Here is a 15,538-nt window from a genome sequence, read left to right as displayed (position 1 = left end):
CTCTCCACCTTTCCTATCCTCCTCACCCCCAGATCCACCCCTGCTCTGTCCTCTTCAGAGAGCAGCAGACCTCCAAGAAAAGACAGCCAAACAGGATAAAGCAAGATAGAAAAAGACAAGGTGAAAGCCTTCATACTGAGGCTGGACAAGGCAACCCAATAGGAGGAAAAGAGTCTCAGCATAAAGCAAAAGAATCAGAGCTGCTCCCACTGTTGGGAGTCCCACATAAACACCAAGCTGACAACCATAACCTCAGTAGAGGACCTGGCACAGCCCCATGCTGGCCACATGCTTGCCATTTAAGTCTCTGTAGGGTTCCTGGAAATCCAGGCAGTGTGAGTCTTGGGTCCACTTCATGTCCTGGGACTCAGGTTAAACCAAACATTGGCTGGCTACTCAAACAAGTCTGTTACCCTCATGCCCCAGCACATCTTGCAGGAAGGATCAATTGTAGGTAGAGTCTTTGTAGCTGGGCTGGTGTCCAGGTTTCTCTTCTATAGCCTGTAGAGAACCTTCTCTCCTACAAGAGACTAGAAGATAGGGGTGAAACTTGACCTCTAAACTCAGTGTAGCTGTGTGGAGTTGTCCTCTGTGATGGGGCCCTGCTGTCAGTTATCTGAGAGCCAAGTTTTGTCCTAGCATCAGCATGGATTGTTTAAGATCTCCAAGGGACCTCCTTGGCCAGCCATTGAACTGAATGTAACCCATTCCCAACATTGAAGCCTTGCCTGGCTACAATGTGTAGCTGTCCTGCAGTCACAGGCAAACTGGGTTTACCTGAAAGGGGGACTGGAAATAAGGCAGGGGCACGAGAGAAGGATGAAGCTAAGACAAAGGTTCTGATCAAGGCTCAAAGTTTTGTGTTTTTTTTTTTTAAATATTTATTTATTTATTATATATGAGCACACCGTAGCTGTCTTCAGACATCCCTTAAGAGGGCATCAGATCTCATTAAGGATGGTTGTGAGCCACCATGTAGTTGCTGGGAATTGAACTCAGGATCTTCTGTAGAGAAGGCTTAAGCACTCCTTAGAAGAGCTCTTAACCACTGAGCCATCTCTCCAGCCCAAGGCTCAAAGTTTAATAATAAGCTTTGTGTTTATAAAGGAAAAAGAAAAAAACCCACAAAACCCATCCCCTTCTTGTAGAGCAAGGTCAGTGCAGGCATCCAAAACATCAAAGTTCCCATGGGAACCTGCAACTACAGCCAACACCGATGTTTCTGTCCAGGTTGATAAGGCCTGTCGTGGCGAATGTTCAAGGTCTGCTTAGCCTGCTTAAGGCTGAGAAAACTGCTCAGCCTTTTTAAGGCTGGGAAAGGCCTACTCAAAGCTGAGAAGGCTTCAACAAGGGATGGTCAGTTCAGACTCCATATCCTCCATTCCTAGGAGTCCTCGTTAGGGTCACCCTCATAGATTCCAGAAGCTCCCATTGCATTGGATTTCTACACTAATTCCCCAATGCCCCCTAATTCCAGCTGTTTCTCCCTGCGGTGTACTCTCTCCCTCCCTCCCCCTACGACCCCAACTGATTCCTCCCACTCCTGTTCCCATCAAACCACAGTCTACTTACAGAAACTATTCTATTTACCCTTTAGAGGGAGATCCATGCTTTTCCTCTATAGCCCTTCTTTTTACCTAATCTTTGTAGTTTTGTTGAGTGTAGCTTGATTATTATTTACCTAATAGATAATATCCATGTATAAGTGAATGCATGCCATATCTGTCATTCTGGGTCTGGGTTATATTACTTAGGTTGATTTTTTTTTCTAGTTGTATTCATTTGCCTGTAAATTTATGATGTCATTTTTTAAGGAAACAGTCCAGTGTTATATGCATGTCCCAAATTTTGTTTATCTGTTCTTCAATTGAGGGATATCTGGGTTGTTTACAGTTTCTGGCAAGTATGAATAAATATAATATGAACATAGTTGAGCAACTGTTCTTGTGGTATGATGGAGCACCTTTTGGATAAATGCCAAAGAGTGGTATAACTGGGTCTTGAGGTCTAAGTTTTCTGAGAACCACAATTCTGAGGAAGTACTGATCTCCATAGTGGCTATAGTAGTTTGCACTCCCATAAGCACTGGGGGATTGTTCCCCTTTCTTATATCCTTGCCAGCATGAGCTATCATGTGTATTATTGATCTTAGCCATTCTGATATGTGTAAGATGGATTCTCAAAGTAGTTTATTGGCATTTCCCTAATGACTAAGATAGTGAAGATTTCTTTAAGTCTTGGCCATTTGAGATTCTTCTGTTCAGAATTCTATGTTTAGATCTATACCCCATTTTTTTAGTTAGATTTTTTTGCTTTGGAACATCTAGTTCCCTGAGGTATTTATATATTTTGCATATTAGGCCTCTATACAATGTGGATTTGGTAAAAAGATTAAAAATAAAAAATAAATCTTTGCCCATTCCTTAAGCTGCTTTTTTGTCTAGTTGACTGTCTTTTTGCCACTTCCAATCCATTTCTGGCAAAGAGGAGAAACAGTGCACAGGCTGAGTGCTGGCCTATAATTTCTTTATTATTATTATTATTATTATTATTATTATTATTATCTTATAGTTGTTTAAAGCCTTGTAGGTCTGTCTTTCTGTCTCCTTCTAACAATGGTGCCATCTATGGTGTGTGATTTTATTCATTATAATCTAATTACATTATTGTTTCCATGGGAAATGATAGACCTTCCCCTATTTTTGTCTTCTGAACATTTAGTATATCATGTTATAGTAAAACTTGGGTTTTTCATAATTTGGGGACTCTCTGTGGAGAAAGTTTTAGTTTCCTCTTCCTGATCCTGAAGGCTTGTCTCTCCTTATTTCTTGGCAAATCTGTGCTTTTCAGTTCTTGCAGTCTTCAATGTTTGAATTTTTGCTACTGAAGTGATTGATATGGTTAACCCATTGAATTTAAAAAAAAAACTTTCTCATATATTATTGTCTGTGTGTCCTAATTAACCTCAGTTGCCAGCATTTTAGAGCCTATGGTCATCTGAGAGAGCCTCACTTGAGGACATGCCCTCATCAAAATGACTGGATGCTCTGTCAGTGAGACATTGTGTGGAGTGACATTGATGTGGGAAGGCTCTTCCACTGAGGGTGACAGGATCCTTAAGCAAGTGGGCCTAGGCTACATAAGAGAGCTAGCTGAGCAGGAGACAGTGACCAAGGAAGAGGGCAAGCCAGGAAACTATGTTCGTCCATGGATTTGGCCTTCATTTTTAAAGCTTCTGTTTTAGTCCTAAGCTCCCAGAATGATGGACTGTGATCTGACAGGACCAAACAAGTGAACCTGTTCATTACCTGAGCTAATGCTTGTGGGTAGAGGATTCAATCACAGCAGCAGCAGAGTAGTAAGGTACTGAAACAAACAAACAAACAAACAAACGAAAGGTACACAACAAGTGATTTTGCTTTTGGATAGAACTTGGAAATGTTCTCTTTTGCAGAAATGTGGGAAGTATCAGGACTGGAGATGGCAAACAGCATAGAAAGCTATAATCAGAGCCTAATCAATTGTTCTTGTAGCACCTGGAAGATCTGAGTTTTGCCAGCAATGCTGACAGACATTCAGGTTATAGGATTTCAGTATAAAATACACTAAAAGCAAAATTTAGCCAGAAGTATCTTGGTTTTTCTGTCCCAAAATCTTTCTTATTCTGCCCATGATCTGAGAAGTTAAAGAAGACAGGATTAAAAAATAATAGACTGAATTCTTAGACGAAATACTGAATCTCTTGCATAAGTATGACCAGTGACTCATTCACGGTTCCACTGAAGAGAGAAAAAAGAAGAAGCAACAAGTGGAGCAGAAATAAATGCAAGGTCTGTCGTTTGCAGAGAAAAGCAGTGCTGGGTCTTTCAGATGGCAGCCAAATGCTGAGACAGAGGCCTGAATTTTCAGAGATTATCACCATTAAAGAGGTCCTTGCTCAGGATTTGAAGCCTAAGAAGGTGTCCTAAGGGAATCACTCCCTCCTGCTAAACCTTCAATGGATGGAAGGTGGAGTAGGCAAAGTGACTCCTAGTCCCTGGAGTCATATAAAAACTGCTACAACTGTGGTCCAAGGGTGGCATGGTCCATACCAAGTTAAAATCCAAACTTGACAGGATACCCAAGTTCTGGAAACAAGAAAGATGCAAAATTTAAAGTCATGGATTCTTCCTCTGTGGTTTCTGTTCACTGTTTCAGCCATCTCTGGCAGAGTCAGAGCCCCGGTGAGGAAGGTTTCTGTGAGCGTGCATTGCATGAACCTGTGAGGATGAAACCTGAGGTGCACTCTGAGGCCACAGATGTTGAGATACCTAAGCTATGAGACACCTGCCACGGAGAGGTGCATATAGGGAGTAGAAGAAACTATACAAGAAATGTCTGAGAAGTTGCAGGCATGGGGCCATCTAAGCCTTTTGAAACTGAGGACCCCTGTGTCTGAGACAGAGCTGCAGGATTTGTTGTTTGCTCCGCTGAGTTTATTGCTTGGGTCCAATCTTCCCTCACTTCCCACAGATTTCTCTCTAGTGGAATGGGAAGGCGTATTCTCTGCCATTGTATGTAGGAAAGATAAAACTTGCTTTCTGATTTTACAAGATGTGGCGATCAAGAGATTGTCTTGAGTGTCAGAAGAGACTTCTAACATTTGAACAGTTTATGAGCTCTTGCAGACTATTAGGATCATTGAAGTTAGACTAAATGCACTCTTTTCCTGGGATCTCTATGAGCCTTTAGTGACCAGGGTCAGGATGTAGTTAATTGAGTTACAAAGCTCTCAGATAGGATGATGTCTTTAGACCCTTAACTCCCCTTTGTGACTGTCTTTGGGGAGCTTATAGAAGTATTTGTAGGAGGAGCTTTCTTAGATTCCTTATTGAGGATGCAATATATATATATATACACACACACACTCAACCCATTTTTTGTTTCTTCTGTCTAGTGTATTGTGGTTGAAACTGATCAGTGAGCTTCCTTCCCATGCTGTCATGCCTTTACCATTATAAAATCTGCTGGGAGCCTACCTGGCCAGGAATGGGCTTGAAATGGGACGCAGTGATGGATGTTGCTTTAAAGATGGTTTGCAGATGTAGTTTTAAAGACTGATGGTCTCTGGCCTTCTAGCTCTCTAACTATGCTGAATGCTTTCTGATAACTTCTAAAAGATTCTTAAAACTTTCTTGCTTATTCTATGGTTAAAAAATTCTAGCTTCTTTCTCTTTACCTGGTACTTTATTAAACATTACAACTCTCTATGCTTTATTTAACTCTTTATACTAAATAAGCACCAGGGAAATGTAACTCTTACTGTTTTGTGCTTCATTAAGCACTAAAATGTTAACTCTTTACTATCTGTGCTTTAGTAAATGCTAATATCTGGCGATTATTATATGCTGTTTAGCAGCAGGGAATTAAGTAAAAGGATTTGTTGCTAGTGCTCTTTTCTCTGGTGAGTTAGCCAGAAGCCTCTCTGGATAAGCTGGTTACCTTCTTTGTGAACCAGAGAGGAAGGAAAGGATAATGATTAAGATGTTTATACAGGCAAATATGCATAGACACATGCATATTCAAACATTCATGTACTCACACTACGGCTGGACCCCACCATCTGTCACGATCAACTCCACAAGTATTCATGCATGCTTACATATATACACATATACCTATACACATACATATTCATGAACAGACATACACATTTGGATAGATGAATGGATGGATGGATGGATGGATGGATGGATGGATGGATGGGACAAAGCTTCTCAAGCCAAACCAATAACTTCATTTCTTTTCTCCAGTCTTTTCATTCCTTCTTAGACAGAAATTTCTTAAGAAAATTACTTCAGAGATAAAATGTTACATAAAATGGGAGTTACAGAAGGATGTTGATTTTAAGTTCAAAGCATTGTTTCATTATAATATGCTCATCATAAGTTCAAAGCAACAATTTTCACATGGCCTTGATATGTGCATCATAGTGCACACCAGTGGCTTTATCCTTGTACCTAAATGTTTTTCCTTGAACACAAAATTGTCCCAAATCTATTTTTCTTTTTAGTGTAATTATGAAAGCTCACTGGATTCTTTATTATGCAGCCTTTACTTTCTATTGTGGGGAGTGAGCACAATCTATTCTTGTATTGTTCTTGTTAATAACTTCATTACATCTTTCTAGCAACTAAGACCATCTCTAAAATCTTTGTTCCTAAGATTATTTGAATCAAATCAGGAATTCTACAGACTAATTATATATTTGTCTATGTAGCATCTTTACAAGATAGTGCATCTTCTTAAGTCTGCAGAAATCTACTCAAAAAGGTGGGTCAATACCTAGCGAGTATTATGTATTTAATAATAACAACAGGAAAAGAATATTAATAACAGGAACCTTTCCTCAAATGTAATCTCCTCTGCCTTACCTAAAGAAGCAAATCCATGGCAGAACCATCTTAGGAAGATCACCTGCTAGTTTTTAGCTTCTCCTAGATGGATGGCTCTTGGCAAGACTCTATCCCTAAATCACATAAGATGCAGTAGAAGCAGTTGCTTTTCAGTGTTAAGCTATTTTGTGAGCCTGGTATTTTTATATTTTTAATTTTGTTGTTTTTAGTTTTGTTTTTGAAGACAAAATTTCTCTGTGTAGGTAGTTATGTAGAATAAGCAGGCCTCAAACTTAATGTTCCACCTCACTCTGGCTCCAGCATGCTGAGATTAAATGTGGGTCAGCATGGTTGACTTTTTGTTTGTTTGTTTTTATATTATTGGCTGATGGACATGAAATATAGATTTCAGTACATTTCAAGCATATGCTATTGTATTCATCTTTATGCACTCTGAATTTTGAAGTCTGGCAGAATATTCTATTTCTAAGGATGGTGTGTATTCATGACATTAATACTGGCTGAACTTTTTGAGTCATTAAGTTGCAGGCACACAACATTCTTTCTACCTGTTTTCTTTGTTTGATTTTTTTTTATTAATATGAGTATTTTGCCTGTATGCATGAATATGCCCCTCATGTGTGCCTGGCCCTCATAGTAGTCAGAAGATGGCCTCAGACTTCCTGAACTTGGAGTAATGAATAGTTGTGAGTCCCCTTGTAAGTACTGGCAATTGAGCCCAATTATTTGTAAAACCAGCAAGAGCTCTTCACTGCTGAGCCATCTCTCCTGTCCTATGTTGCTAATTTTTGCTAATATTTTCATCTATACATTTGCAACTGTTTAAACATGTATCCCCTTTTTGTAAGATCTTATTAATGTTCCAGTTTTAACTGGGCACTTCAAGATTTTGGAAGATGAATACAGAACTGGGGTGAATGTACATTTTTTTTTTTTTTTTTTTTTTTGGTTTTTCGAGACAGGGTTTCTCTGTGTAGCCCTGGCTATCCTGGAACTCACTCTGTAGATCAGGCTGGCCCTGAACTCAGAAATCCACCTGCCTCTGCCTCCCAAGTGCTGGGATTAAAGGCGTGCGCCACTACCGCCTGGCAGAATGTACAACTCTTTGAGGGAACTTAAGTAAAATCCTCTGAGTTCTTCCTCTCATTCTTGTTTGATTTTTACAGGGGAGACAGGTCTTAAAATGTACCTCTGGCTGTCCTGGACAGACCAGGCTGGCATCCAACTCAATGAGATACACCTGCCTCTGCCTCCTGAATGCTAAGCTTAAAGGTGAGCATCTCCTCCCCCCCCTCCCCCCCCCCCCCCCCCCCCGTTAATTGGCATTTTTCTTTCAAGGCTATATATCCTATTCAAAGAGTGAAGCAATGACAGAAGTGAACCTCATTATTCAGCTTACTTCTAAGATGACTTGGTGATTACATTAGTACCTCTGGGTCAAGAAATAAATGGAGCAGAAGTATATGAATATATTGTCAATGCAGTATACATTTACAGTGTTGTCTGTATCATGGTTTCTGCTATACACATTTGTGGGATATTTTAGAGTGCAGTAACCTATGATGATGTGCATGTGGACTTCACTCAAGAAGAATGGGCTTTGCTGGATCGTTCACAGAAGAGTCTCTACAAAGATGTGATGTTGGAGACCTACAGGAATCTCACTGCTATAGGTAAGACACTGAATTTTCTTTCACTTTTTCAAATGAGGGAACAAGTGCTTCTTTGTTACTGATGCTGTTCTATAATTTCAACTGAGAATGATGAAGAATGAGGTTAATAAATTAGGTTCACTGAAGATAGTAAGTTAAATTTTCCCTAATTTCCAATAATAATTCATAACTATTCTGGTACTATATTTTAGGCTACAATTGGGAAGACCATAATGAAGAACATTGTCAAAGTTCTAGAAGACATGCAAGGTAATTTTCATGTTCAAGTTGGTATAAGTATGTCTCAGAATAATTTTTAATGTGTCCTGTACATTTTAAGGGAAAACAACAGTGTAAAAAAAACACTTAAGTATATCTTGATTATTAAATTTTCAAAAATCCATGAACCTCAGTATCAGGTATCTGATTTTTGTTTGCAAGGCATTCCTCTGAGAAAAGGTACAAGAAAACAATGCCTCATCAGATATTGCCACCTACTAGTCACATTGCAGCTACTCTGTAGACCTGGCAATCTATTTAGACTCATACCACTCTTGTATTGCAAAAGATATATACATTGAATAGGTACATATGTCCAAAATCTTCTAATTAGGAAATATTCCATAGTAAAACTGGCATTGTTCATATACCTGTAGTAGCATTGCTAAAGTTAGTGAGAGGGGCAGTTAATGAGAGTCAAGAATGTTGTCAAGGAGAAACCTTAATCCCTATGCCACATGTCTTTGATGAACAAAAAGTCAAACTGTGTGAATACAGTGTGGAAATCCTTCATTTCTTATTCTTCTTTTAATAGGTATATCATGCATCACAATGGATATAAGCCATATGAGCATAGGGATAGTGAAAGAAGCAATGTACCTACCTCTCTCTCTCTTAGAACAATTAGAAGATATTCCCTATTTGAGTAGACTTTCTCAGTGTGATACAAGTTTATAATAAATTAGTTTTCCAACTTCATTGGGAATATATCCATAAACTCACACTGCAGAAAATCCCTATGAGTACTAGGGATGTGGAAATTTTTCTCTGTTTGATCAGTTTCCATTGCAAATTCTATATGCAAATGCAGTATATTTTTCACTATAGGAAAATAAAAAATTTATGAATGCACTCAGTGTGGTAATGTTCTGAGTTATTCCAGATCTCTTCAACTATATGAAAAACTTCACAGTGAAAAAGGATGCTCCAATTGTGAGCCATGTAGTAAATGCTTTTACCATTATAGGTATCTGCTAAGACATAAAACCACCCATAATGAATGGGAAACTATGATTGTAAACTAAGTGATAAAACCTTAAGATCTGATATCTCTTTACAACTAGACTGAATTGTAAAATTAATTCCTACAGATAAAAAGATTGATCAGTATAATGAATGTGGTAAATCTTTGACATGTTCCAATTATCTTTGCAGGCATGAAAGAAGTCATACTGGAGAGAAACCCTATAAAGGTATTCAATATGGTGAATCCGTTGTACATCACAGCAGTCTCCAAATACATCAAAGAACACACACTAGAAAGAAACTCTACAAATGTAATCGATGTGATAAGGCCTTTTCTCAACACAGTTATCTTAGAACCCATAAAAGAACTCATGCCAGAGAAAAGCTCTTTGAATGTAATCAATGTGATAAAGCCTATTCTCGACAAAGTTACCTCCGAATACATAAAAGAACACATACTGGAGAGAAACCTTATAAATGTAAGCAGTGTAGTAAAGCCTTTGCATCCCACGGTCAGCTTCGAAGGCATGAAAGAATTCATACTGGAGAGAAACCTTACAAATGTAATCAATGTGATAAAGCCTTTTCACGACACAGTCATCTCCAAATACATAAAAGAACACATACTGGAGAGAAGCCCTATGAATGTCATCAATGTGGTAAAGCCTTTCTATGTTCCAGTCATCTCAAAACACATAAAAGAACACATACTGGAGAGAAACCTTATGAATGTAATCAATGTGGTAAAGCCTTTACATGTCGTGGTGGACTTCAAATTCATGAAAGAACACATACTGGAGTTAAGCCCTATGAATGTAATCAATGTGGTAAAGCCTTTGCATCTAACAGTAGTCTTCATTACCATAACAGATTACATACTGGAGAGAAACTTTATGAATGTAAGCAATGTGGTAAAGCCTTTACATTTCATGTTGGACTTAAAAATCATGAAAGAACACATACAGGAGAAAAGCCCTATAAATGTAATCAATGCAGTAAAGCCTTTGCATGTCACAGTAGTCTTCAAAACCATAAAATAATACATACTGGAGAGAGACCCTATGAATGTAATCAATGTGGAAAAGCCTTTGCATATCGTAATTATCTTCGAATACATAAAAGAACACATACTGGAGAGAAACCCTATGAATGTAATCAATGTGGTAAAGCCTTTACATGTTACACTGGTCTTCAAAACCATAAAAGAACACATACTGGAAAAAAGCCCTATGAATGTAATCAATGTGCTAAAACCTTTGCATGTTACACTGGTCTTCAAAATCATAAAAGAACACATACTGGAGAAAAAACTCTGTGAATGTAATCAGTGTGGTAAAGCCTTTGCGTGTTCCAGTCATCTCAAAATACATAAAAGAACACATACTGGAAAGAAACCCTATGAATGTAATCAATGTGGTCAAGCCTTTTTATGTTCCAGTCATCTCAAAATACATGAAAGAACACATACTGGAGAGAGACCCCATGAATGTAGTCAATGTGGCAAAGCTTTTGCATATCATAGTTATCTTCAAATCCATAAAAGAACACATACTGGGGAGAAACCCTATGAATGTAACCAATGTGGTAAAGCCTTTGCATATCACAGCAATCTTCAAATCCATAAAATAACACATACTGGAGAAAAGCCCTATGAATGCAATCAATGTGGTAAAGCCTTTGCCTGTCACTATAGTCTTCAAAACCATAAAAGAATACATACTGGCGAGAAACCCTATGAATGTGATCAGTGTGGTAAAGCCTTTGCATATCATAATTATCTTCAAGTACATAAAAGAACACATACTGGAGAGAAACCCTATAAATGTAATCAATGTAGTAAAGCTTTTAAATGTCATAGTAGTCTTCGAAGCCATAAAAGAATGCATACTGGAGAGAAACCATATGAATGTAATCAATGTAGTAAAGCTTTTAAATGTCATAGTAGTCTTCAAAGCCATAAAAGAATGCATACTGGAGAGAAACCCTATGAATGCAGTCAATCTGGTTAAGCTTTTTCAGAAGGGAGAACTCTCTAAAGACATAAAAGAACATATACTGGACAGAAACCTTAGGAATATAATGAATGTGATAAAGCCTTTTCACATTACTGTAGTTTCCAAATACATGAAAGAACACATAATCAATGTGGTAAGTCCCTTTCATGTTCAACTTCAAAGGCAGGAAATAAGTCATACTGAAGAGAAACCTTATAAATGTAATCAATGTAAAGTCTTTGCATTTCATGATTATCTCCAAAGATATAAAATAACACATACTGGAGGAAAAACCCCGTGAATGTAACTAGTGTGGTAAAGTCATATTTCAGGTCAGTAGTCTCCGAATTCATAGATGAATACATACTGGAGAGAAACCCTATGAATGTCATAATTGAGGGTTAGGTTAAAGGTTAGAGTTGTTAGGGTTAAGGGTTAGAGTTGTTAGGGTTAGAGTTTGCTATTATGGTTTAGGGTTGGGGGTTTAGGGTTAGGTGTTAGGATTAGACATAGAAAATGAGAGAGAAAAAGAAGGTGTAAGTTTGAGTGAGTAAATGGGAGGAGGTTGTTTGGGGGGAAGGGAGGGATAAGAATGATATATAGTATTTACATACAAAATTCTAAAACCAATTTAATACAAAAATCAAGGTGAAGTTTCTCAAAGTAAATAAACTAGAGGGTAAGGAGAACTTTTACCACACTCATTAATGAAATTTAGAATAATTGTTAGGTCTTACCTTAAAAATCATATATTCCAATGAATTGGAAAACTCTAAAATAAAATGTACAGATTTCTAGATGTATATTACCTACCAAAAGTAAATCATGAAGATATTTAAAAATTGAGCAGCTTTGTAGAAAGCAATAAAAGTGAAGCACTAATCAAATATCTACCAATTAAAAAAATACCAGACCATCAATGAAATACTAATACAAATGCTTCTCAAACTATTATATTAAATAGCCAAGGAAGGCTATATTACCAAACTCTTTATGAAACTAGTATTAGCCTGATACTAAAACCAGATAAAAAAAATAAAAAAATTACTGACCAATGTCCAATATAAGTATACATATATGCCAAATTTCTTTAAAAATACTTGCAAATTTAATTCAATAATATATCAAAAAATCACTCACCATGATCAAGCTGATTTATTACAGAGATGTAGTGCTGGTTCAATATGTCAATAAATTTTATAAATTTCACAATGATCTCTTGTTTTTGATAGAATAGAAATATGACATCTTGATAGACATGGAAAGCTTTTGACAAGCCAACATCAATCATGTCAAACATCCCAAAAAAATTCAGAATATAAGAAACATTTCACCATAATAATGTGTATGGTAATCATAGCTGACATCATATTAACTGAAGAAAACAAGGGTTCCCACTTTCCTGACTCTTATTCAAGATGATACTGAAAAAAATCTTAGAATAATATAAAGCAAATAAAAGGAATATAATGTGGAAAGGAAGAAGTCAAAGTATCTCTATTTCGCAGATAATATAATTCTATACATCAAAGACTCTAAAATCTCCATCAGAAAACCTAAAGAGTGTATAAATTCTTTTCAACAAAATGGCAGAATACAAAAATGACATAAGTCAGTAGACTTCTTATAAACCAATGAAAAATATACTGAGAAAGAAATCAGGGAGATAATCCTATTCGAAAGACTTTAAAAATGCAAGCAAAAATTCTCTTGAATTAAACCTCTATAAAGTGAAAGACCTCTATAATGAAAATTTTAGATACTGCAGAAAGAAAGAAGACACTAGAAGATGTCTTCTTTAATTTGCATGCTCATGTGATGGCCATACTTCCAAAATTAATCTACAGGATCAATGCAACCACAAGAGAAATTAAGGGGCTTGGGGAATATTGTCAAAATACATTACATTACATACATGCATGAAAACACCATAATAAATCCCATTATTCTGTATAATAAATATTTATTAAAACATTTTTGAAAACTTTCCTATAGATCCAAGCTGTTTTTATAAACACACACGCACACACGCACACACACACACACACACACACACAATCACACATGCATATGACAAAACTCCAAAATGCCAGTCAGGCATATGATGTTCTTCCAGTAATCCCAGCTCTGGTAAGGTGGAGCCAGGTGGAGCCCTGGGATTCATTGTCAAGACAGCCTAGCCTAAATTATTGATCTCAAGTGAGAGACCTGGCTTTGAAAACAAGGTGGGCATTACCTGAGGAACAATACTCAAGGCCAACATTTGGTCAAGAGATGCATGCAAAAATATATGAACACATACTATATACAAATGGAATGTAATTCAGACTAAAAGCTGTGGCACATGCCAGAACATAGATGCCACAAGGATTTTACATAGAAAGAAATGACCCAGTTGCCAAGAGACAAATATTATATTATTTTATTTGTACAAGGAGCCTAGAGACATCAAACTGGTAGCAATGGGAAGTAGCATGGTGGTTGCCAAGGGCTAAGAGAGGGAGAAGTGAAGAGTTAGTATTTATTGGGTATAGAATTTCAGCTTGAAATGGTAAAAAAAAAATTCTGGAAATGGATGGGAGTCATAATCCACAATACTGTGAATGTACTTAATGCCACTCAACTATCAACTTAAAAAGATAAAAATGGTAGCTTTCATATCATGTATATTTTACAAAAGGGCCCTTCCCTCACCATAGAGTGATAGGGAAGACTGGGCCCTGTATAGCTGCAACTCAGTAACAACAATGTTAATCTACTTTATTCAGTTTCTTAACTGTTTCATGGTGTTTATATATATGTATCTTACAAATAAAGTAACATTAAAATGTCTACCAACTTCTTTTCTAAGGCATCTGTTGAAATCTCAAAGGAGACTCCTTTGAGTGACTTAGTGTAGTCACTCAAATGCAGCTGTTGCCTCTGACATGCTGAGAAAAAGGCAGAATCACAGTGAAGCCTGAAAGCTCAACACAGCACCAACTCCCAGGATGAACATAATTAGTTTATTTTTTATAAAACTTTTTTTCCCAATTTTTATTTTAACTTATTTACATTTCAAGTGTTATCCCCTTACCCAGTTCCCCTCTCTCCCGGAAACTCCCTCTCCTTTCTCCCTACTCCCACTGCTTCTATGAGGGTGTTCTTCCATCCACCTACCTTCCTGCCCTTGATTCCTCTATACTGGGGCATCTATCAAACCTTCATAGGACCAAGGACCTCTCCTCATATTGATGCCTAAGAAGGCAATCCTCTGTTACGCAGCCAGAGCCACGTGTACTCCTTGGTTGGTGGCTTAGTCCCTGGGAGCTCTGGGCGGGGGGTGGGGGAGGGTTGGTTGGTTGATGTTGTTCTTCCTATGGGGTTGCAAATCCCTTCAGCTCCTTCAGTCCTTTCTCTAACTTCTCCATTGGGAACCCCACACTCAGTGCAATGATTGGTGTAAACATCCAACTCTGTATTTGTAAGGCTCTGGCAGGGCCTCGGGAGAGACAGCTGTATCAGGCTCCCTTCAGCAAGTCTTAGCATCCACAATAGTGTCAGAGTTTGGTGACTGTCTCTGAGATAAATCACCAGGCAAGACAGTCTCTCTCTGTACTTTGACTCCATAGTTGCTCCCATGAGTATTTTGTTCCCCTTTCTAAGAAGGACTGAAGCACTCACACTCTCATCTTCACTATTCTTGAGCTTCAGGTGTTCTGTGAATTATATCTTGGGTATTTGAAGCTTTTGGGCTAATAACCACCTATGAGTGAGTGCATACCATGTGTGTTCTCTTGTGACTGGGTTATCTCACTCAGGATAATATTTGCTGGTTCTATCCATTTACCTAAGAATTTTATGAATTCATCATTTTTAAAGGTGAGTAGTACTTCATTGTGTAAATATACCACATTTTCTGTATCCATTCCTCTGTTGAAAGACATCTGGGTTCTTTCCAGCTTCTAGATATTATAAATAAGATTGTTATGAACATAGTGGAGCATGTGTACTTGTTATATGTTGGAGCTTCTTTTGGGTATATGCCTGGGAATGGTAGAGCTGGGTCCTCAAGTAGTACTATGTCCTGTTTTATGAGGAACCTCCAGACTGCTTTCCAGAGTGGTTGTACCAGCTTGCAATTCTACCAACAGTGGAGGAGTGATCCTCTTTCTCCACATCCTTGCCAGCATCTGCTGTCACCTGAGTTTTATGTCTTAGCCATTCTGACTGGTGTAAGGTGGAATCTCAGAGTTGTTTTGATTTGCATTTC

The 15,538-nt window shown here is 37.8% G+C and overlaps 1 pseudogene; it reads left to right on the top strand.

The window, feature by feature from the left end:
• The first annotated feature begins 7,426 nt into the window (after positions 1-7,426).
• On the top strand, positions 7,427-14,081 carry LOC127695211 (zinc finger protein 431-like; annotated as a pseudogene).
• The last annotated feature ends 1,457 nt before the right edge of the window (positions 14,082-15,538 follow it).

The sequence above is a fragment of the Apodemus sylvaticus genome, chromosome 10 (assembly GCF_947179515.1).
Source record: "Apodemus sylvaticus chromosome 10, mApoSyl1.1, whole genome shotgun sequence".
In the NCBI taxonomy this organism is placed as follows: domain Eukaryota; kingdom Metazoa; phylum Chordata; class Mammalia; order Rodentia; family Muridae; genus Apodemus; species Apodemus sylvaticus.
This window is presented reverse-complemented; position numbering and strand designations above follow the sequence as displayed.